This window comes from Lygodium microphyllum, chromosome 8, assembly GCF_053477565.2.
Source record: "Lygodium microphyllum isolate KBCC chromosome 8, Lygodium_microphyllum_v1.1.10, whole genome shotgun sequence".
Lineage (NCBI taxonomy): Eukaryota > Viridiplantae > Streptophyta > Polypodiopsida > Schizaeales > Lygodiaceae > Lygodium > Lygodium microphyllum.
The window spans coordinates 55478657-55497925 of NC_141142.1; the positions used below are offsets into that span (position 1 = coordinate 55478657).

A 19269-nucleotide genomic window follows, 5' to 3' on the forward strand; every position below is an offset into this window, starting at 1 on the left:
TCTTGATTTGCAGATACCTCCTCTGTCTCTCATTTAGGACTTTCGCCCCAAACCGAATAGCATACATGTTTCCATTTGCATCATCTTGACCCACAGCCCAACCTATGCCTATGCCAATTGGACTAGTGTCAACTATCAATACAATAGGCCTTCCGCAATTATAATCTACTTTCCTAAGAGTAGGAGCAATCTGCAATAACTTCTTCCATTTCCGCATGGCTCTAGTGTGGCTCTCATCCCAATAAAATTTCTACCCCTTTCGAAGCAACTAATATAAACAATCTGCTATGTGTGCAAAATGGGGTATCCAAATCATGTAAAACACACAGGCTCCAATGAATCTCTGTACCTCTAAAGTGATAGAACAATACTCCGTAACCTTGCCTATAGCATCCACCTTCTCAGGTGAAGGTTTCCTGCCATAATACCCACACATATGTCCAACAATGACAACCTCATTTACTCCAAAAACAGATTTTTTCCCTGATAGTGTTAAGTTCACTTCTTCTAACCTAACCAAAACCTTTTCACAAGCTGAAATATGATCAACCACAAAGTATTTGCATCCCTGCTCATTTAGATTCTCATTCTTCTCTTCTTCTACACACCCCTTAATGGGCACATCATCCAAGAAAGGCATGATAAGCTGAGGTATGTACTCTCGAAGGACCTTATGCATGGCATTCATCATATTCACGACAAAATTAGTGGCACCTTGAGGCAAGGTACACATCCTGACAAGCCCAATAGGAGTTTGCATAGTGGTTATGTCCCTGCTTTCCAAAGCCAGCTGAAACTAATCATATCCTGAATACAAGTCACCTAAAGAATAGATGGCTTTTGCAAACTCATCCACAATTGGACCTATACCAACATTCCTAATAGTAACTCTATTCACTGGCTGCATGTCCAGTATTAATCGGAGAGGACCATTTTTCTTTGGAACCGTAAACCACCTATTTGAGTATGGTGCAGATGAAGGCTCTAGGATTCCCATCCTGATTTTCTCATTCAACAAGTCAATTAACTTTGGCAGGTGTGCCTTAGGCACTGGAATATGGCGGAGGTTCCATGGAATATGAGGAATAGTAAAGATCACCATAGGAGCAACAATATCCGGATTCACACATCCAATCTTATGCGAGAAAAAAGCAAATCCCCTTCCATGTCGCTCAAGTATATCCTGAAAGCACTGCTTCTTTGAGGGTAGCAAGAAATCACCATTTCCAATTTTTAATTCAACAAGAGTCTCTACTAAAAATTTATGGCCTATATGCTCTGGATTCCTCAAAATTGGCTGCTTGGCAGCCCTCTCTATTTGATGATCACTGTCAGGTGGAAGCGGTACAGCTATCGGCTTCACCTTCTTATCCACAGTCTTGTATTTCGTGTCAACCATGGCTTCATTATGATCCTCTGCATTACTCAAATCTTGCTGTAAATCAGCAATTCTGCACTCTGGTGGTTGAATATCCTCAGCCCTCTGCTCTATGGACTACATAGGAACAGCCCTAAACTCTAGATGCTAAAATATTTCAGTAGTAAAATCTATTGGCTGAAAGTTCTCAGCCCTTTGTGTCCCTGTAGGCTGATCATAATCAGCCGGAAACTCTGTTTGCTGAATTTCTTCAGCACTCAACACTTTTTGCTGTGTCACCTCAGCCTCTGACTCTATCTATGACACAAAATCTGAACTTTCATGAAACATGTCCAAGGACTGCACTGATACATTACTGTGACAACTCTACATATCAGTTTTCAGCATATTTTCCATCTATGTCATCGTATTTGCACAAACCATACTATCATACATCCCATCTATATGCTCATCATCCTCTAAAATACCTGCATTCTTCAAATTTTTCTCCTTCCTGCATATGTACTGCCTGGCAGCTCTAGGCAACTTAGAAATCTTCTAATAACTCATCGAACTGTTCGCTGAAATTCCAACAAAACTGGAGGAGAAAACACTACTGCCAGGAGGTGAGAACTCCAATCTCCTCTGCTCTGTACCACCATCATCTCGCGGGACAGCGGTACCTAATGAAAACTCGAATCCCTCACAGTGGGCAAAGGTGCATCTCGAAGAGTATCCCTGTTTCTAGCATGGTTAACACACACAGTCATAAACTGAACTGCTCTCATACCATCTTTACTACGAATCCGTGCATAAGCAGATCCATCATCCATTACTTTCGTCTCCATGCGCATCTCTATGATGAATGGTTGTCCAAGAATTATAGGGTAAGAGCATGAATCTTGCACAAAGAAATGAAAATCCTCCTCTACATCCCTAATAGAAATCCTGACACTGGGACATGCAGCATACAAATCACCTGCAGTATTGTTGGCGGCTCTCATATGCCACCCATGCTCTGCATCCATAGGCCATTTATTACTTTCATAAACTCCACGAACTACGAGATTAATTTCTGAACCATGATCCACCAAAGCAACATAAGGCACATGTTTCTCTCCAATTTTTACCATTTTTTCTATAGTTTCCCTAGCCCAATGACTCCGCGAAAAATGACTACACGGTACCAAGATAGGCTCATCAGTTTCAGCATAATGCATAGGCTGAACCCTCTTCTCTGTCTGCAGAAAAACAGAAGCATTCTCAACCATAACCTCATCCTCATCCTCATCCTCATCCAACTCTCCAATCAAAACTCCTTGTGTATCAGTAGTAGGCAATGCATGTCTTTTTCTCTTCAGGACTTCTTGGAACTGATCTTGAAACTCTCTTTTCGAGATGCCCAAAACCTCAGAAATAGTAAAAGTCACCTCACTGCCAAGTGTCTTATCATTAAAGATTTTATTCATGTCCGTAGATGTCTCAATATCGGACATCAATCTAAACCCTAGTTGATTTCTCTCTCTAGGCTCTTGCCTCTTTTATTTCTTTTGAGCATCTTCCATCTGTCATTCTAGCCTTGGTCTCAAAGATGGCCCTGCAGTAGGTGGAGTAACAAACTCACCCCCTCTAGTCTTTTTAGCTGCATTTGGATTCTCTTCATCCCTCTTACGCTTCTCCTCAACTAGTACATTTTCTCCCTGAGACTTAGCCAAGTAGGCATGAATAGTGTACCTGTCAACAGGCGAATCCCAACCTGTCTCAGATCTGATGCTAGAACCTGCACTAGTCAAAACAGTCTGCTAAATTTTCCCCTTGTTTGTTGTCTCCATAGCATAGGTCCATAATATTGACTAACTCTCTGAACCTTTCTCAATCTGGACTCCATATGCAAAGGCATCTCCTCTAGCTTCCATATAAGAAGTATGCGCAGCCATATCATCTACTAATTTCTTCATTCTGCCTTTCCCAAAATTGGTAGCAAGCGAAGCTCCTGTTTCAATCAACCAGATCTTGCCATCTTGTCCCCAAAATACCAAATTCTTCCTCCTTGCATCTTGAAAAGATTCACAATCCCTGCAATGCTGATGGTCCATACTATCACACCAAATACATCTTCGATCTCTCCTAGGTGCACTAGGAGCACTCCTAGGTGCACTAGGAGCACTAGAAGGAATAGTAGGCACGGTGGAAGCAAACTGTTCTTTCAATTTTTCCACCAATTATGCTTTAACTAACTCCAGTGTCAAATCCATTATGCCTTTGATTATGTCATCAAGAGAGGAAGGAACCGACGGAGCGGATGGTTTTGGAGCAGAAGGAGTCGGCATCGGTCTTGGAATAGGAGGATTAGAAACAGTAGGCACTAGCATAGGCCAAGAAACTGGCTGAGGAAGAGAAGAAATAATAGGGGTAGAAGCAGGCATAGGAGCAGAAGATGGTGCCAGTGTCATCGATCCATTCTATAGGCCGGTCTTCCATATCCTCCTCTTCGTCAAAGTCGAGACCGCATCCTGGGCATCTTGCCAATCCGTTTTAAGACCCATAGGCTTCGTGCGATCCTCAAGAAGCTCTCCTAATTCTTCCTGAAGAGCAGGATCTATAGCTTGCAAGAAAAGCTCAACTTTCTCAATATCCAATGCTCTTTGTTCAATGGCATCAAGCTGACTATACCTCTCTTCAAATTCTCGTATCAATTTTGAAGCAGCTAGACCTTTGTTTGGCATGTAGACCCACTCTCGGAATGACCGCCGTGTAGCCATCCCAAAGTCCTCAAGAAAATACTTCTCTTTCAGGGCCTTCTTAAAATCTTGCCAATGCGAATTTTGAAGGAAAAGATCAGTCACTTTTACCCTCAAGGCGGGTGTGACAAGGCGAAGAAAATATTTACTCATAAGTCCTATTGGTACTCCAAAAAATCTCATCTGGATCTCATACGTCTTCAAATAAGCCGAAACATTACGGCCATCAAATAGCTTCTTTTCATTCTCAACTGCTTCAATTACCTTAGTCGCACTGATTGCATTCTCTTGCTCCGAATATAGTTGCCTTTGCTAAGACAACTGTTGTTGATCCAACTGCTAATGGTGCTGCATATACAATTGTGTCTACTGATTTTGAAGCTACATATACATAGACATATTCTGAAAAATTTGCTTTAAATCATCCGTGGAAGTACTTGAAGCAGAAGTCGATGATGAAGCTGAAGTAGAGGACAAAGCAGGATTCGTAGAAGGGGCTGAAATTGATGCTGAAGTATCTCACATCTTGAAATTTAAATGCAATGCTTTCACGTCGGGTTCACCAAAGATGTCGAAGGGTTCTCGAAAGCTAAGTCGCGTCTATAGAAGACCTTGAAAATTTCAAGATAGAAGATCAATCTAGCGATATCAGATTCAATTTGAAAGCTCAATTTCAAATAAAATGAGACATACAATCAGTTACACTTGATTGGAAGCATCTCCAGTAAACGTCTTGACAAAAACTCATGTCAACAAAATTTTCATGTAGTCTGAATCCCTATGAAGCTTCTCTTGGAACTTTTTTTTTAAAACCACTGATTTAACATATCCATTGGAACAATAAGCAGCATGTCTCTCCCAAAGGAACAAAGTAATCTAAAGTAAGTTCTAAGAGGTTGGAATAGGATTGAGAAGACATCTTTGTACTCAGGTACAGAAGAGTGATTTAATGGCAAATCAGACCAGATCCATCAATGGTTTCTCAGGGGTTTTGGAAGTAATGAGTGGTAAGCATGCAAATAATTGTCAATTTTGCACAATTCCAAAGGTTTGACCCAATTTTTTAAGCCTTAGGGAAGCAAAACTTGGTTGCAAGAAGTGGAGGATTACTGTGGAAAGAGTGTTTAATCAATACTAGAAGTAATGCGCCAATCAGCATCATTGTATCAATCATTGGCAGGATAACTGCTGCATAAATTGTTTGCTTTCTTGTAGATTATGCAGGACTTCATCGAAGAATTTTGGGCCCTTCAACTCTTCATCAAGGATTTAATTAAGTCCTCTAGCATCAGCAGCTTGAGCCTTTGGCAACTAATCATCTGATTGTTTGAGGGTTTGAGAAAGGGGCACCATCTCTCCATCAGGGCTTGCCAACATGCTCCATCAATTAGGAAGTAGAATCCGTTATGGCTGTTTAGTAATCCCCACATCATAATTTGTCCTTGTTTTTTTTTCCCCTTCGAATCACTGCCTTCATCCGTGTGCAGCACTGGGGCGTTGCCATGCTGTGGAGAATTTGGCTTAAGTCCCGATGAATGGCCGTATAGAAATTGGCCTAAGATAATAAGTCCAGCAATCACCTCATTGTGTAGAATTTGGCTCACGGTCATACAGGTATTTCAGAATCCAGACGTTCAGCATTCCTCGTGCTGATACAGGAACTTTGCAGACAAATGTACATAGATTGGTAAAATACGAGCAGTCAGATGCCGTCACGAGGATGACCTTGGCTCAGACGAAGAAATTCAACTTATAAGCATTCTTCTACTTCCTTAGAGAGCTTCAGAAGCGCGGATAAAAATGAGTCCTCTTTGCCACACCATAATCCCCCCAAAAAGCTTCTCCCCCACCGTAATTCAAAAAGCTTCTCCCCCTTAACATAGCTCCCCCTCATACCAGGTCAAGCTCCCTGCTTTTTCTTCCCCTCCCCATACACTGCGCTCCCTCAGAAAAGCGGCCCCTTAATGATGGGTATTTGCCCATTGGATTTACATGGATCTCTTTTTCTGTCTGTCCCTCAGTTTGCCTTCTACTTTTTCCACTTTAATCTTTGTTTGTTTGGCCTGCCACCACTGATTAGAGTTAACACGCTCCTCTGTTTATTCCACATGCAAAGCTCGAGCAGGTTCTAGAGTAAAAAAAATAGTTTGAAGGTTGCCATAGTCTCACTGGATCAAATGCAAGGGCTGTAAACCAGCTATGCATTTGATAGGCTATACCAACTGTAGAATTGCAGAAAAAGCCTACTTGAAATCCACTACCACACACTTAAAAGGGCCTTGGACCATAGCTGTTGTTGTTCCAAACAATTCGTGCTAATCAGCTTCACAGAAAATTGATAGTTACACCATTGTCTAGGTGCTCTCAATGTTAATGCTGCCCTCCTCATTATACAAAGGTTATTGCTCTTGAATGCTTTGGTATTGATATCGGTGTTGTTGGGCATGTCCATCATTGTCTGAGTGTGTATCAACAATTCTAGTAGATCAGTATCAATGCTTCCTGTGCTAGTTCACAAACCGTCTTGTGGCTTTATCTGTTCTTGCTTTTCCATTCTTATAGCTTCAATCTTATTTGCATCATCTTGCCTGCTAGCAGTTGCATAAATATTGCTCATACAGATATAAGCTGTAGCATCCTTTTCATCCAACTGTACTGCATGTTCAAATGCCAATCTTCCAAGATTCAAATTTCCCCATTTTTGACAAGCACCCAAAATTGTAAGCCACAGTGTCAGATCAGCAGAAAATTGTTGAGAAATAGACAAATGATGTATGCTCCAAGAGGAGCTGTCCTGAATCCCATATGCACAGTGAGGAGAGTGGAACAACTCAAAGTCTATAAAGCATTGTACTTGACTATGAAATGAATACAATATCATGATGCTTTTTACTTTCAGTTAAGTGTCTGTCATTGTCGATTCTACACAAGATTGTGTTTATGAGTCCAAGCTAATCTATCTTGGAACCTAATTCACTTGTGTAATAGTTTGTCTCTACTTGTCCATGTCATTATGAACTTGGTTTACATCTTTGATCCACCATAGCTTGTGTCATGTCCTAGATCCACATCGTTCAACATGGTATCAGAGCCCAGTTGGGCATGGCACAGCTCATACTCTGAATCTGTAGTCTCTCTTCACCTCTGGTGATCTGTAACCAGCTCACATTCAGCTCATATCTCCAGTTTCAACTTCAAATCTTAGTTGGACCTTGTGGCAGCCATAGCGAGACTGCACCTACCCACCTTGGAGCACTTGGATCTCTCTATACGGGCCATATCTTCAAGTGAATCCTTCTAGAAGTATCTTCCCTTGCTCCAAGCGCTTCAGCCTATCACATCAGACGGTGACACTAGCATCCACAGCAGGCAGCATTGCGCAATCTGTAGAAACGGCACAGTCTACAACTGTGTGACGTTTCGTATAGATGTACGCACAACACGTAGCACAATCGACGCAGCCACCATAGGGATTTTGTAGCCCATGAGATAAGCTTCATGGCCATGTGAAAATTTCTAAGAATGATCAAGTGTGTAATCCACACAGACCAAAAAACCAGGCTGCTACAGAAACCCTAATCCAGGAAGCCATAGCCATCAAGGTCCAAGCTCACTTTTCTAGGGGACACACTACCACTCTTATCTGAGTTTGATCTCAGTTCCCAGCAAGATTAACACTTCAGATCAACAAGCAAGAAGAAGATCAAGCACCAACATTCAATACTAAGCTCAAGAATAGTATCTATTGATACTCAACTAGTGTCAGTTGACACTGATCTACTTTTGACACTTCACAAATCTCCCTTCCTGGTCTTTTTTCAGTAAATTGGAGCTGCTCAACATGGCAAAGCTTGAGCAAATAGCAAAGTTTAATGGAGAAGGCTTCCATGCCTAGAAGGAAAAGACCATGTATCACCTAATGCAGAAAGACTTGTGGGACCTATTTGAAGATGATGCAGACAATAAGAAGGAAGATGATGAAGACGGGTTTGTTGAAGAAGACTAGTTCAAATCCAAAGAATGGAAGAAGATGAATAATAAGGCACTAGGAATCATTGCCTGGGGATTAATTGATGATGTGCTACATCATATATCTGGCATTAGAAATGCTAGAACCGCCTGGGAGGAACTTGATAGAATGTTTGGTACTCAAGCAAAGAATTCAAAGGTAAAACTTCTCATGCAGTTTTATAAACTGGATATCAAAGACAGTGATTCTATGACCATACACATTAATAAGTTTAAGAGTTTAAAAACTCAGCTTGCATCTCTTAAAAAGAATATTGATGAAGATGAAGCAATAGCCGTACTGCTTGCAAGTGTAAACAAGGATCCATATGAGAACCTTGTGTCCACTCTAAGTAATGTTCTGAGTCTCTCACTCAAAGATATTGAGCACTCACTGCTTGATGAAGAAAGCAAGTTTAAAAGCAAAGATGTAAAAGAAACTAGCCCAAGGGAAAACCTCTTATACACTAGAGGAGCTATTGGACCCAAAGGAAGAGGTCGAGGATTCAACACCGACAATAGGAATTGGATGACATGTCATTATTATGGTAAACTGGCCATATTTCCAGTGAATGCTTCCACAAGAAAAGAGCACAACAGATGCAGAATAACCACCACCAAAATCAATTCATGAATGAAGAAGAAGAAAAAGATACTTCTGTTACCATCAACAACTATGACAAACTGTTTTAAAGAATATGTTTCCCTTAGTGGATTTGATTTGTAAAACCCTTGCCAAGATGTAAAGTCTCAAGCTTTAACTTGACTAGGCTGCCTATGAGCTAGTCTTCCGGGCCATGTTATCATGTAGGGGGGCAAAAGCCAGCAAGTGTAGGGACTCATCATTTGAGGGGAGGTGTTGAGAAATAGACAAATGATGTATGCTCCAAGAGGAGCTGTCCTCAATCCCATATGCACAGTGAGGAGAGTGGAACAACTCAAAGCCTATAAAGCATTGTACTTGAGTATGAAATGAATACAATATCATGATGCTTTGTACTTTCAGTTAAGTGTCTGTCATTGTCGATTCTACACAAGATTGTGTTTATGAGTCCAAGCTAATCTATCTTGGAACCTAATTCACTTGTGTAATAGTTTGTCTCTACTTGTCCATGTCATTATGAACTTGGTTTACATCTTTGATCCACCATAGCTTGTGTCATGTCCTAGATCCACATCGTTCAACAAAAATGGCATCTTCTCAATGACTGTTAGTGCTTTGTCGAAGTGCACTGCTCGGGCAAACAAATTAATCATGCAAGTATAATGTTCTAAATCTGGGATAAGACCATAGCCTTTTCTCATGATCTCAAAATACAACTGGGCCTTATCAAGTAGGCCTGTGTGACTACAAGCATTAAGTACAGTAGTGAAGGTTACAAGGTTTGGCTTTATACCTTCTCCTATCATTTTGTCAAACAAGTTGAGAACATATTCAGCCTTTCCAAGTAAAGCATATCCTTCCATAAGTGTGCTCCATGACACCACATTCCGGAATGGAAGCTTGTCAAAGAATTCTTGTGCTTTTTCAAGTAGGCCACATTTAGCATACATGTCAACTAGAGCATTACGGATAAGTTCCTCTTGCACCAAACCCCTCTCCACTATACTACCCATGCAGAACAAAAAGGCAAACACAATGACTAAGTATGTACAAATTAACAAATGTCACACACACAACTTTTTGGTGGATTCCACACCTTGGATGCGTAGCAGTATGACAGGGCATAGAGAGAGAGAGAGAGAGAGAGATTTTGTGTGTGTGTGTGTGTGTGTGTGTGTGTGTGTGTGTGTGTGTGTGTGTGTGTGTGTGTGTGTGTGTGTGTGTGTCTGTGTGTGCACCTATGTGTGAGCATACACATGCACACGTGCATGCATGCACGCGCGCGCGTGTGTGTGTGTGTGTGTTAGTTATAGACTAACTTGCACCAATACATGAACTAAACTATGGTACAAAGGAATAAAATTGTTAATAATGCAATGAGTTGAAACACAAACATCTCAAAAGTCCTTTGTTGGGCAATGATAATCAATGTATATATCATAAGTTATAACCTTAGCGAGACTTCTATATAGTATGTGAGTTCTATTTGAGGATGCCTTTTATATATAGTCAACAATATGCCTACAAATGCCAACTATCTATCTTTTTCCCAATTTGGACTCTTACTCTCAAGATGGTCTCTATAAAAATATTGGACTATCCCTTGCTTTTTGTTAATAAATTTATACTTATCTTAACATTTGTTGTGATCTTCTCTTGAAGTGTTAGAATGTTTATACTCATAAATAATCAAGTGATCAACATCTATATAAACCTTAAGTATAGCGCAATGTGGTGAGTCTTTCTATATATATTCCAAAGCTTATAGACATTGGGGTGAATTCAACCTATTTCTTTGAGTGTTTCTTTCACATGAATGGTGAAATAACTTTCATAACCTCAAAACATGTTAGCAATATATGCAAATAAAAAACCTCCAAGTCAAATCTCAATCTACTCAACTTTCCAAAAATAAATCACAAATATATAAAATTTTAGTCAATTGGTGAATATTGGCCAGTGAAGGAAATCCTAGATAGAACTCACTAATCAAGTAGCACTACAAGGTTTTAGTCTTATAGATAGCCACAAAGATGCATTTTATGAAATATTAATATCTATGTCTTTTGCTCTATCCAAGACATACACATTCTTGATTGTTATGCTCCAGTTCAATACAATCCCCTCTTCTTTCAATGGTTTATAAAACTATCACTTTGTGGAGGCTCTAGGATGAGTGGGATTTCTTGATGTTTCTCTAATGTATCTACAAGAAATGCTTCAATTTTCCATGATGTTTTCTCCGACTCCTAAGTTTAGTAGAGTGATTCTTTATCACCTAGTATCTCATATTGTTAACTTGCATTCACTTTGTCAATCTTTGAGAGTACCATGCAATGCAAAAGATAGAAAGACTTATAACAACTGTGCTATGTTGTGCCATCATATCGTGTATGTTACAAAGATAGAAAGAATTGATGAGAAATTTGCTATGTTGTGCCATCGTACCTTTAAAAAAAGTTTAGATTGCATAGCTTGTATGTTACCCTTGCATAAGATGTAGCATAATAAGCTTAGCTATATACAAGAGTTAATGTTTTGCAATTTTGGGAATCCGCCAATAATAGAAATTTGGGTTGTACTTCAATTTAGCAAAAGCATCCAAGTTAGTTGGTTTGTTGATTTGTCCATAAAGATAAGTAGTCAAATCACAAAGCAAGGAAGGTCGTGCAAAGAAATTCCTAATGTGAAATTCCTCTTTAGTTAGAGGCTTATCAATCAATGTGCAATGTTATAATGTGGATGGAGATTCTAAACTCTGAGTGAAAAAGATGGAGCATAGAGAAGTGGAGGCATGATAAGTAGCATTTGCTTGCACGTTACTGACTATATACCACTTTCAACCATCATCATGAGATGATTACCAAAGCAAGCAAGATAAATTCAATGTGTACACCACTTCCCCAAGGATGGTCTAGAGGATTTACAATTCTACTTATGCTTCTAGATTTCTAATCAGTCATTGCTCATGGTCATAGAAGCATAAGAGGGAATAAGGAATGATGCTTGTAATTCTTCCTTGGAAAATGATTGCAAGAACTTTGATCTAGATAAGGTTGCTTTTGTAGGAGGGATGCTCATTCTCTTCCCAAGTGGGTGGCCACTTTGAAGCAAGTTGAATCATGTCAGCATTGACAAGATCCATATCTATAACAAACAATTTGGTAAACGTATAAAAGATGAACAACTTCTCTATTTGAAGAGAATTGTCTTGTTGGCCAACTCAACATCCATATTGTTAGGGGATTAACAAATGAGGATAGACTTGAGATTGGCAAGAGGATAAAGTTTAGTGGAAGTGACTTGTAGGGGAGTTTGGGCATCCTCCACTAGAGTATCCTAGGGTTTAGTTGATTGAACTTGGTTTGACAAGTGGGTAGGGTTAGTAGGAACTTCAATAGCTTTTGGCTTAGGATTCGGAATCTCAAGTTAATTACCTTCTGCTACTACCGTGCCATTGTCAATTGAAGTTTTATGTATATTACTTAGCTTCATATCATGCGATGAACATTCTTTTGGTGTAGGAGTGGAAGCAAAGGAAATATTTGGTGTTGTGTCACTCAACCTCTTCTACTTCCATAGGAGGAGTTGTGAATTGCTTCATCAATCACATAAATCTTCATTAGCAGTATGCTTCTTCAATAATACTTTTATCAATAACAAGGCAATGGTCTTTCAATGTCAGGCTCAGTTTTTAATCTTCCTTATGAGCACTCTAGAGCACAACTCCTTTCTATGAGTTGGGTTTACTATCTATAGTTAGCCTTCTTATCTCTCATACTTCCCATTTTGACCATGTAAGGCTACAAGCCATGTTGTAAAACACTATTCTTATTCCAAAAAAGAGAGAGAAGAAAAGAAAAACAAATATGCACTCACCAACATTGCACCATACCTAGGGATTCTCAAGCCAGATGTGTCTATTGACCATGGTCGACTAACTATGTCTATAACCCCCTAGCATTGTTCCATTTTTCTCCATACTTACTTAGTGCACATCAAGGTCAACACCTACTTAGGGAATCTTGGCTTTCCTTGGTTAGATGTGTCTCCATGAGTCACTTGTACTCTTTTTATTTCCCCTTAATTATCTCATATTCAAAGTGCCAACAAATCAACTTCAAAGCTATCTAAAAAGAAACTTTGTGTACCAAAAAGAGCCTAATTCCATCAACTTCCACATGTGGTTGTGATCCATAGGATAACCATGTTCTTTCAGAGTCAGTTAGCTTGGACTCAACTACTACATTGACTATCCCAACATTTCATGTCTACCTTTGATGCGAGTGCACTCATCTTAGAGGGGGGATAATGTTAGGAAATGTGGAAGACTACACTCAAAGGCAAAAGGTCAATAATAGTAAAAAAAGAAGGACAAAGACAATCACAAAGTGCAAGTGTTAGCATTATTTTTGGAGGGATATTTTTTTTGGAGCTTTATTCTATTAATTTTGAGAAGCACTTGCGGTACTTCATTCATACATGATTATCATGGTTGTATCATTTTGTGAGCTTTACAATCACTACACCCATGCATTGTAACACACCCAAAATTTTGTAATCAAATACACACAACTCAACATTATTCTCTATTTCTTTTTGCTCGAAATAAGCTTAAACTCAGTAATTCATGTTCTTAAAGAAAAAATAAAATTTCATGAAATAATTATCATTTTTTTAATTGAAATAATTGATTTAGATCTTTCAAATATTATTTTAAATTATTTATTTATCAAAAGTCAATTGTCCAAATTATTTTATTAACTAAAAATATTTTTCTAATTGTAATTAATTATCTTGAAATCATTATAACTTTTAAATAAACTTTATAAAATTTATAGGGCACTTACTTAATTTTCTAATAATTTTGAAAATTTTCCCTTATCTATAATCTCCTTAAAATAATCTAAACCTTATCCTAACGTTTTGATAAAGTTTTATACTTTTTTTCTAAACTTTTTATCACATAAACCATTCCCGTGTGTGTGTGTGTGTGTGTGCGTGTGCGTGTGCGTGTGTGCGTGCGTGTGTGTGTGTGTGTGTGTGTGATATAGTTAAAAATAAAATAAATAAACTTGTTCTTTAATTAAAATTTATTGTGTATAGTTAAGAATAGTAGTTATGAAATTTCTTAATTGAAAATTAGTTTTAAATTATTATTAAAACTTAAAATTGATAAAAATTCATAGAGAAATCTTGTTTAACATCTAAGATAGTTGATTTATCGAATCATTAAATCATAAATTCAATCCTCTTCTCATAAATTGAAATTTAAATCCATAAAAGGTATATTTCTTTATATATGAATATTTTATTATTTATTTAATTGAAAAGTGTTATATTTTATTCAAGAAAAATTTATATATAAGGATATTTATAAATAGGCCTTGAACGCACATGATGTGGAGGATATACATATGGTAACTTCCTTGAGTCTACTCCTCAATTCTCTCTCCCTAGTATCTAGGATTTTATTTGGCTATAGCTCAAGGACGTCTAAATAAAAATAAGAATAAATACTCAAGTTAGTTTAATTTATTACTCATTATTTTGTTAGAGTGCATGTATATGCATAAAAATACTTGGATATGCTTTCATAAATTAAAAATAGAAAATGGAGTGCATTTACATGTATACAAGTGAAGTACATTCAAAGGTACAAAAATGATTTTCATTGATTAAGAAATCATAGAGAAATTTTTATTTCCTATTATTTATTTATTGATCTTTTTTTAAAGGAATGATTAGTAGAAAAACTAGAAACTCATTGTGGTTGCTTTAAAGTATGAGAAGAATTATGCTAATTATGTCAATGGCTCCAGCACCTAGATAGGAATGAGGCATGATGTCATCCCTAGGGTTGCCTTGATTAGTCTTCACCTACAGTATTTATATACTACCTAAGACAACCAACCATCGCTTAGGTACGTTTGGTCTCTCATATAGGAACGTTCACCATGATGGTGGGTGAAAACTAGTGGGTTTATGATTTGGTCTTGAATCTAAAATAGGATTGGAAACTTATATGAGCTCAACATGGTTGAGCAATTGAAGGCTAGGGATGGACAGGCAAGGGTGGCAACTCGATTCTGGGTTGATTCGCTTTTCAAATGATTGTATTTATAAATTAAACATTTAAAAATTGCTTTGTTTTTTAAATGGATTACTTATTGTCTATATCTTAAGGGCATGCCAATGACCCTTACACAAATACTAATTAACAAAGCTATATATATATATATCATCATAACATTGCAAGATGCCAATTTCAAACACTAAAATATGTCTTGACACTATGGGAAGTGGGTGGACAATTTTTTGATGCAATCATCCTACAACTACAATCAGGTGGACCCAGTTAGCCAGGTAGCTTTCCCCATGTTTAGAGAAAAGACAATCTTCTTAAGAGTCAATCCTAGAACTCATTAAGCCTTAGTTTAGGGGGTCCATGTGAGACTATGCCTTATGGGTAGACAGGTTGACACTCAACTCCCTCTCGTTTCTTACTCTCATTGAACCAACAAGTAAAATGCTTACCTACCTTGATCTAGGACAATTCATGAAATGTGTTCATTTAAACCTTGATGTTAGATTATTGCTAAAGACCGTAGTTGTGTCTTTAGGAATCCGCCAGTTGATCCTTATGGGATGAGGCTAGATGCTTTGTATGTGAGGTTAACCTAGGGAATGCCCAGTCACCTAAGTCTGCACACTCAAAGTTAGCCCGATGGTGGTGACTAAGATTAGTCCATAGATAACCACCAAACTACTCTCCCTAAGAGAATTAGGGTTGGGTACATTTCACATGGTATTAGAGTGTTAAATTCTAACTACAATCCATTACTATGATGATATAAAAAGTTATAAGATAAGGATTATTAAGTCTATTCAATGTTGTAATCAATGGACAAAATCTGCAGTTTATTTTTAGGGACTTCTTAACCAACTTTTGAATCATGAGATATTTTTAGCATTATATACTATTACGGCTTATGGATTGAGAAATTTTTGATTTAGGCATAGTGTTGCATTGATTACTCTCAAGACTATCCTCGGATAAGATTGGCAGGTAATCCAAGAGGAGTAATGGAAATTACCTAGTGGATATAAAGAAGATCAAGCACATTGAAAATAACCAATGTGTAATGGAAATTACCTAGTGGATATTGAGAAGATCAAACACATTGAAAATGATATTCTAAGAGCTCTAATTCTTGAAGAACTTAAATTGGTCAAATTCTTTTAGTTCTTTAAACCGAAGAATTAGAAGCCCTTATACTTATAGGTGAGCAATTGATAAACCAAAATCAATATGTGTATTCATGACTCACAGGAGTTGTACATCCTATTGCATTGGAATGCCGCCTCATTCAATTTTCTAGTTTGTGTGGCAAGGACTTTGCTCTTGACATAAGATGTAATCATGCATTGTTTGCATGCTTGTTCAATGAAGAGATCTGTGGCAATGAGTTTCTCGATGCTGCTTGGGAAGTTTTGACAAATACGAATTTAGATTCCTCCCATGAGCAAGGTAGCGTTCGCACTTCCAATGCTAAAGGCTCTCTAAAATACCTAAGTCCAACTGATCGTAACTTTTAGCAAGTATGGCAAACATGGCATCCAAGCATTTGAGGCAGGCAACCAAGTCGTCGCCTATATTCTCAGTTAAGTTGGTGGCCAAGGTTAGAACCGATCTCCACTAGTAAGAGAGTCTAAAGTCGGTAGAGGTGGGTGAGGTTTGGTTGGGTTGAATAGTTCAGGTGCAACTCTTGTTGCGGTTCTCGCGTTGGTGCACTAGGGGTGGCCCGTGTCGTGGGTGGCGCACTACTAAATGATTGGGCAACGATTGGGATACTAGCAGGGCAAGATTGAGGCGGTCTAGGAGCAGTGAGCTGTGGTTTGGGACAATAGACTTGTTGAGTTGGGATGGGTTTAGGTTTTGGAAGGACAATGGGCCCTAGAGCTAGGGGCTTTTGCAGCATTGATGCTTGATTCATCTTGATGCTTTGTGTGTGTGGCCGTCTTGGCTTTAGGTTACCCTCGTAATAGCCTTGGCTTGCAATAAGGTCTTGCAAACTCATCACGACTTGACCATGCCTCGATGCATGTAGCTCCCTGTAGGCCTCCTAGGTTTCGAGGGATGCTTTCTAGCCTGGCGAGTACATGGTTGGCCCTCTTCGATGGCGGTTTTGGATGTTTTTGCACCTATTGGAGCTAGTGTTCTTCAAGGGTTTTAGCTTTGTGATCGGCTTTTTTTTGGTGTTGAGGTTTGACAAGTGATGGCATATTACAAACCCCCTCCTTAGGCTTGATGGTGGGTTTCTCTACTATCAGTGGCTTCATCGACTATGATGGGACCGCATTGCCCTTGCTAAAAGCTATAACAATTAGTGCATTGCCGATGGCCAGGTGGATGTATTGTGACTGGTAGTTGACATTATAGCAGGTCTGCTTCTTGAAGGTTTGTCCTAACAGTGATTTTGAGCCTGCATCTTTCGTGTTTGGCAGCACATAAAAGGTCATGGATAAGCTTTCAAACTCTTTAGAGACTACAACCCTACACTTTCCTAGAAGTGCATACAATCAGTCACCAAATGGGTTGAGTTTGGTGTTAGTGGGTTGTAACTGTGGTTTACCAATTTCACTCATTGTGAGTCAAGATATTAAATTTAGTACCTTCATAGATCAATGCATCAATGGCACATGTCGACCAGTGAGCTATAATGGTCATGCGTAGGTAAGCCAAAGCTACTGGTTTCGAGTTCCACATTAACGGTTCGGCTTATGGTGCAACTTTGAAAGGTCCTAACCCCCTAAACTTCATTTTCTGATTATGTCCCTTAACTGAGTACAATAGTACTAAGTCTCCCCATTTGAAGTCGCACTACTAACGTGTTTGTCAAACCAACTCTTGCCTTGTACCTTTCTGCAGATCAGCACATGGGTGGCTAGAAGCCGAGTTTCTGATACACGTTCTAGCTCAACTAGACCTTCCGTCTATGCTTCCTTCCCCTCCCATCTCTCTTGAATGGAGATTCTTAAGCTAGGTACGAAGAACTCTACAGGTAGAATTGCCTATGTTCTGTAGGTCAACCTTCTTGAAGGGGGTGTGTCCCATAGCTGTTTTATAGGTTGCCCGATAGGCCCATAAGGCTACCATTAGCTTGATATCCTAGTTACTGCATGAAGCAGAGACTACCTTGGTTAGGATATTTGCCATGATCTTATTTTTGGATTCTGCTTGGCCATTCGCTTGAGGGTAGTACGCTGAGGATTTCCAGTGGATGATCAGGAAGGTAGACAAGAGATGAGAGCGATCACCTCATTGATGAAGCGTGTGTGTGTGTGTGTGTGTGTGTGTGTGTGTGTGTGTGTGTGTGTGTGTGTACACACACACACACACACACACACACACACACACACACATATATATATATATATATAATGTATATGTATATGTATGTATATACATATACATATACACATACATACATACATACATACATACATACATACATACATACATACATACATACATACATACATACATACATACATATATATATATATATATATGTGTGTGTGTGTGATATAGTTAAAAATAAATAAATAAACTAGATTTTTAATTAAAATTTGTTTTGTATAGCTAAGAATAGAAGTTATGAAATTTTTTAATTAAAAATTAGTTTTAAATTCTTATTAAAACTTAAAATTGATAGAAATTCATAGAGAAATCTTGTTTAGCATCTAAGATAGTTGATTTATCGAATCATTAAATCATAAATTCAATCCTCTTCTCATAAGTTGAAATTTAACTCCATAAAAGGTGTATTTTTTAAATATAAATATTTTATTATTTATTTACTTAAAAATAAGAATAAATACTCAAGTTACTATAATTTTTTACTCATTATTATGTTAGAGTGCATGTATATGCATAAAAATACTTAGATGTGCTTTCATAAATTAAAAAATAGAAAATAGAGTGCATTAACATGTATACAAGTGAAGTACATTCAAAGGTACAAAAATGATTTTCATTGATTAAGAAATCATAGAGAAATTTCTATTTTCTATTATTTATTTATTTATTTTTTAAAAGGAATGATTAGTAGAAAAAATAGAAACTGATTGTGGTTGCTTTAAAGGATGAGAAGAATTATGCTAATTATGTCAATGGCTCCAAAAACTAGATAGGAATGAGGCATGATGTCATCCCTACGGTTGCCTTGATTAGTCTTCACCTAGAGTACTTATATACTACCTAAGCAACCGACCATCGCTTAGGTACATTTGGTCTCTCATATAGAAACGTTCACCCTTATGGTGGGTGAAAACCAGTGGGGTTATGATTTGGTCTTGAATCTAAAATAGGATTGGAAACCTATATGAGCTCAACATGGTTGAGCATTTGAAGGCTAGGGATGGATAGGGCAAGGATGGCAACTCAATTTTGGGTTGGCTCACTTTTTAAATGATTGTATTTATGATAATAAACATTTAAAATTTTTCTTTGTTTTTAAAATGGATTGCATATTGTCTATATCTTAAGGGCATGC

General features: G+C 38.1%; 1 non-coding gene across 1 annotated transcript; it reads right to left on the minus strand.

The window, feature by feature from the left end:
* Positions 1-5825: 5825 nt before the first annotated feature.
* On the minus strand, positions 5826-5915 carry LOC148032306 (small nucleolar RNA U36a). Its single transcript, XR_015691790.1, has one exon. It is a non-coding gene; the product is annotated as a small nucleolar RNA U36a (small nucleolar RNA).
* Positions 5916-19269: the final 13354 nt, after the last annotated feature.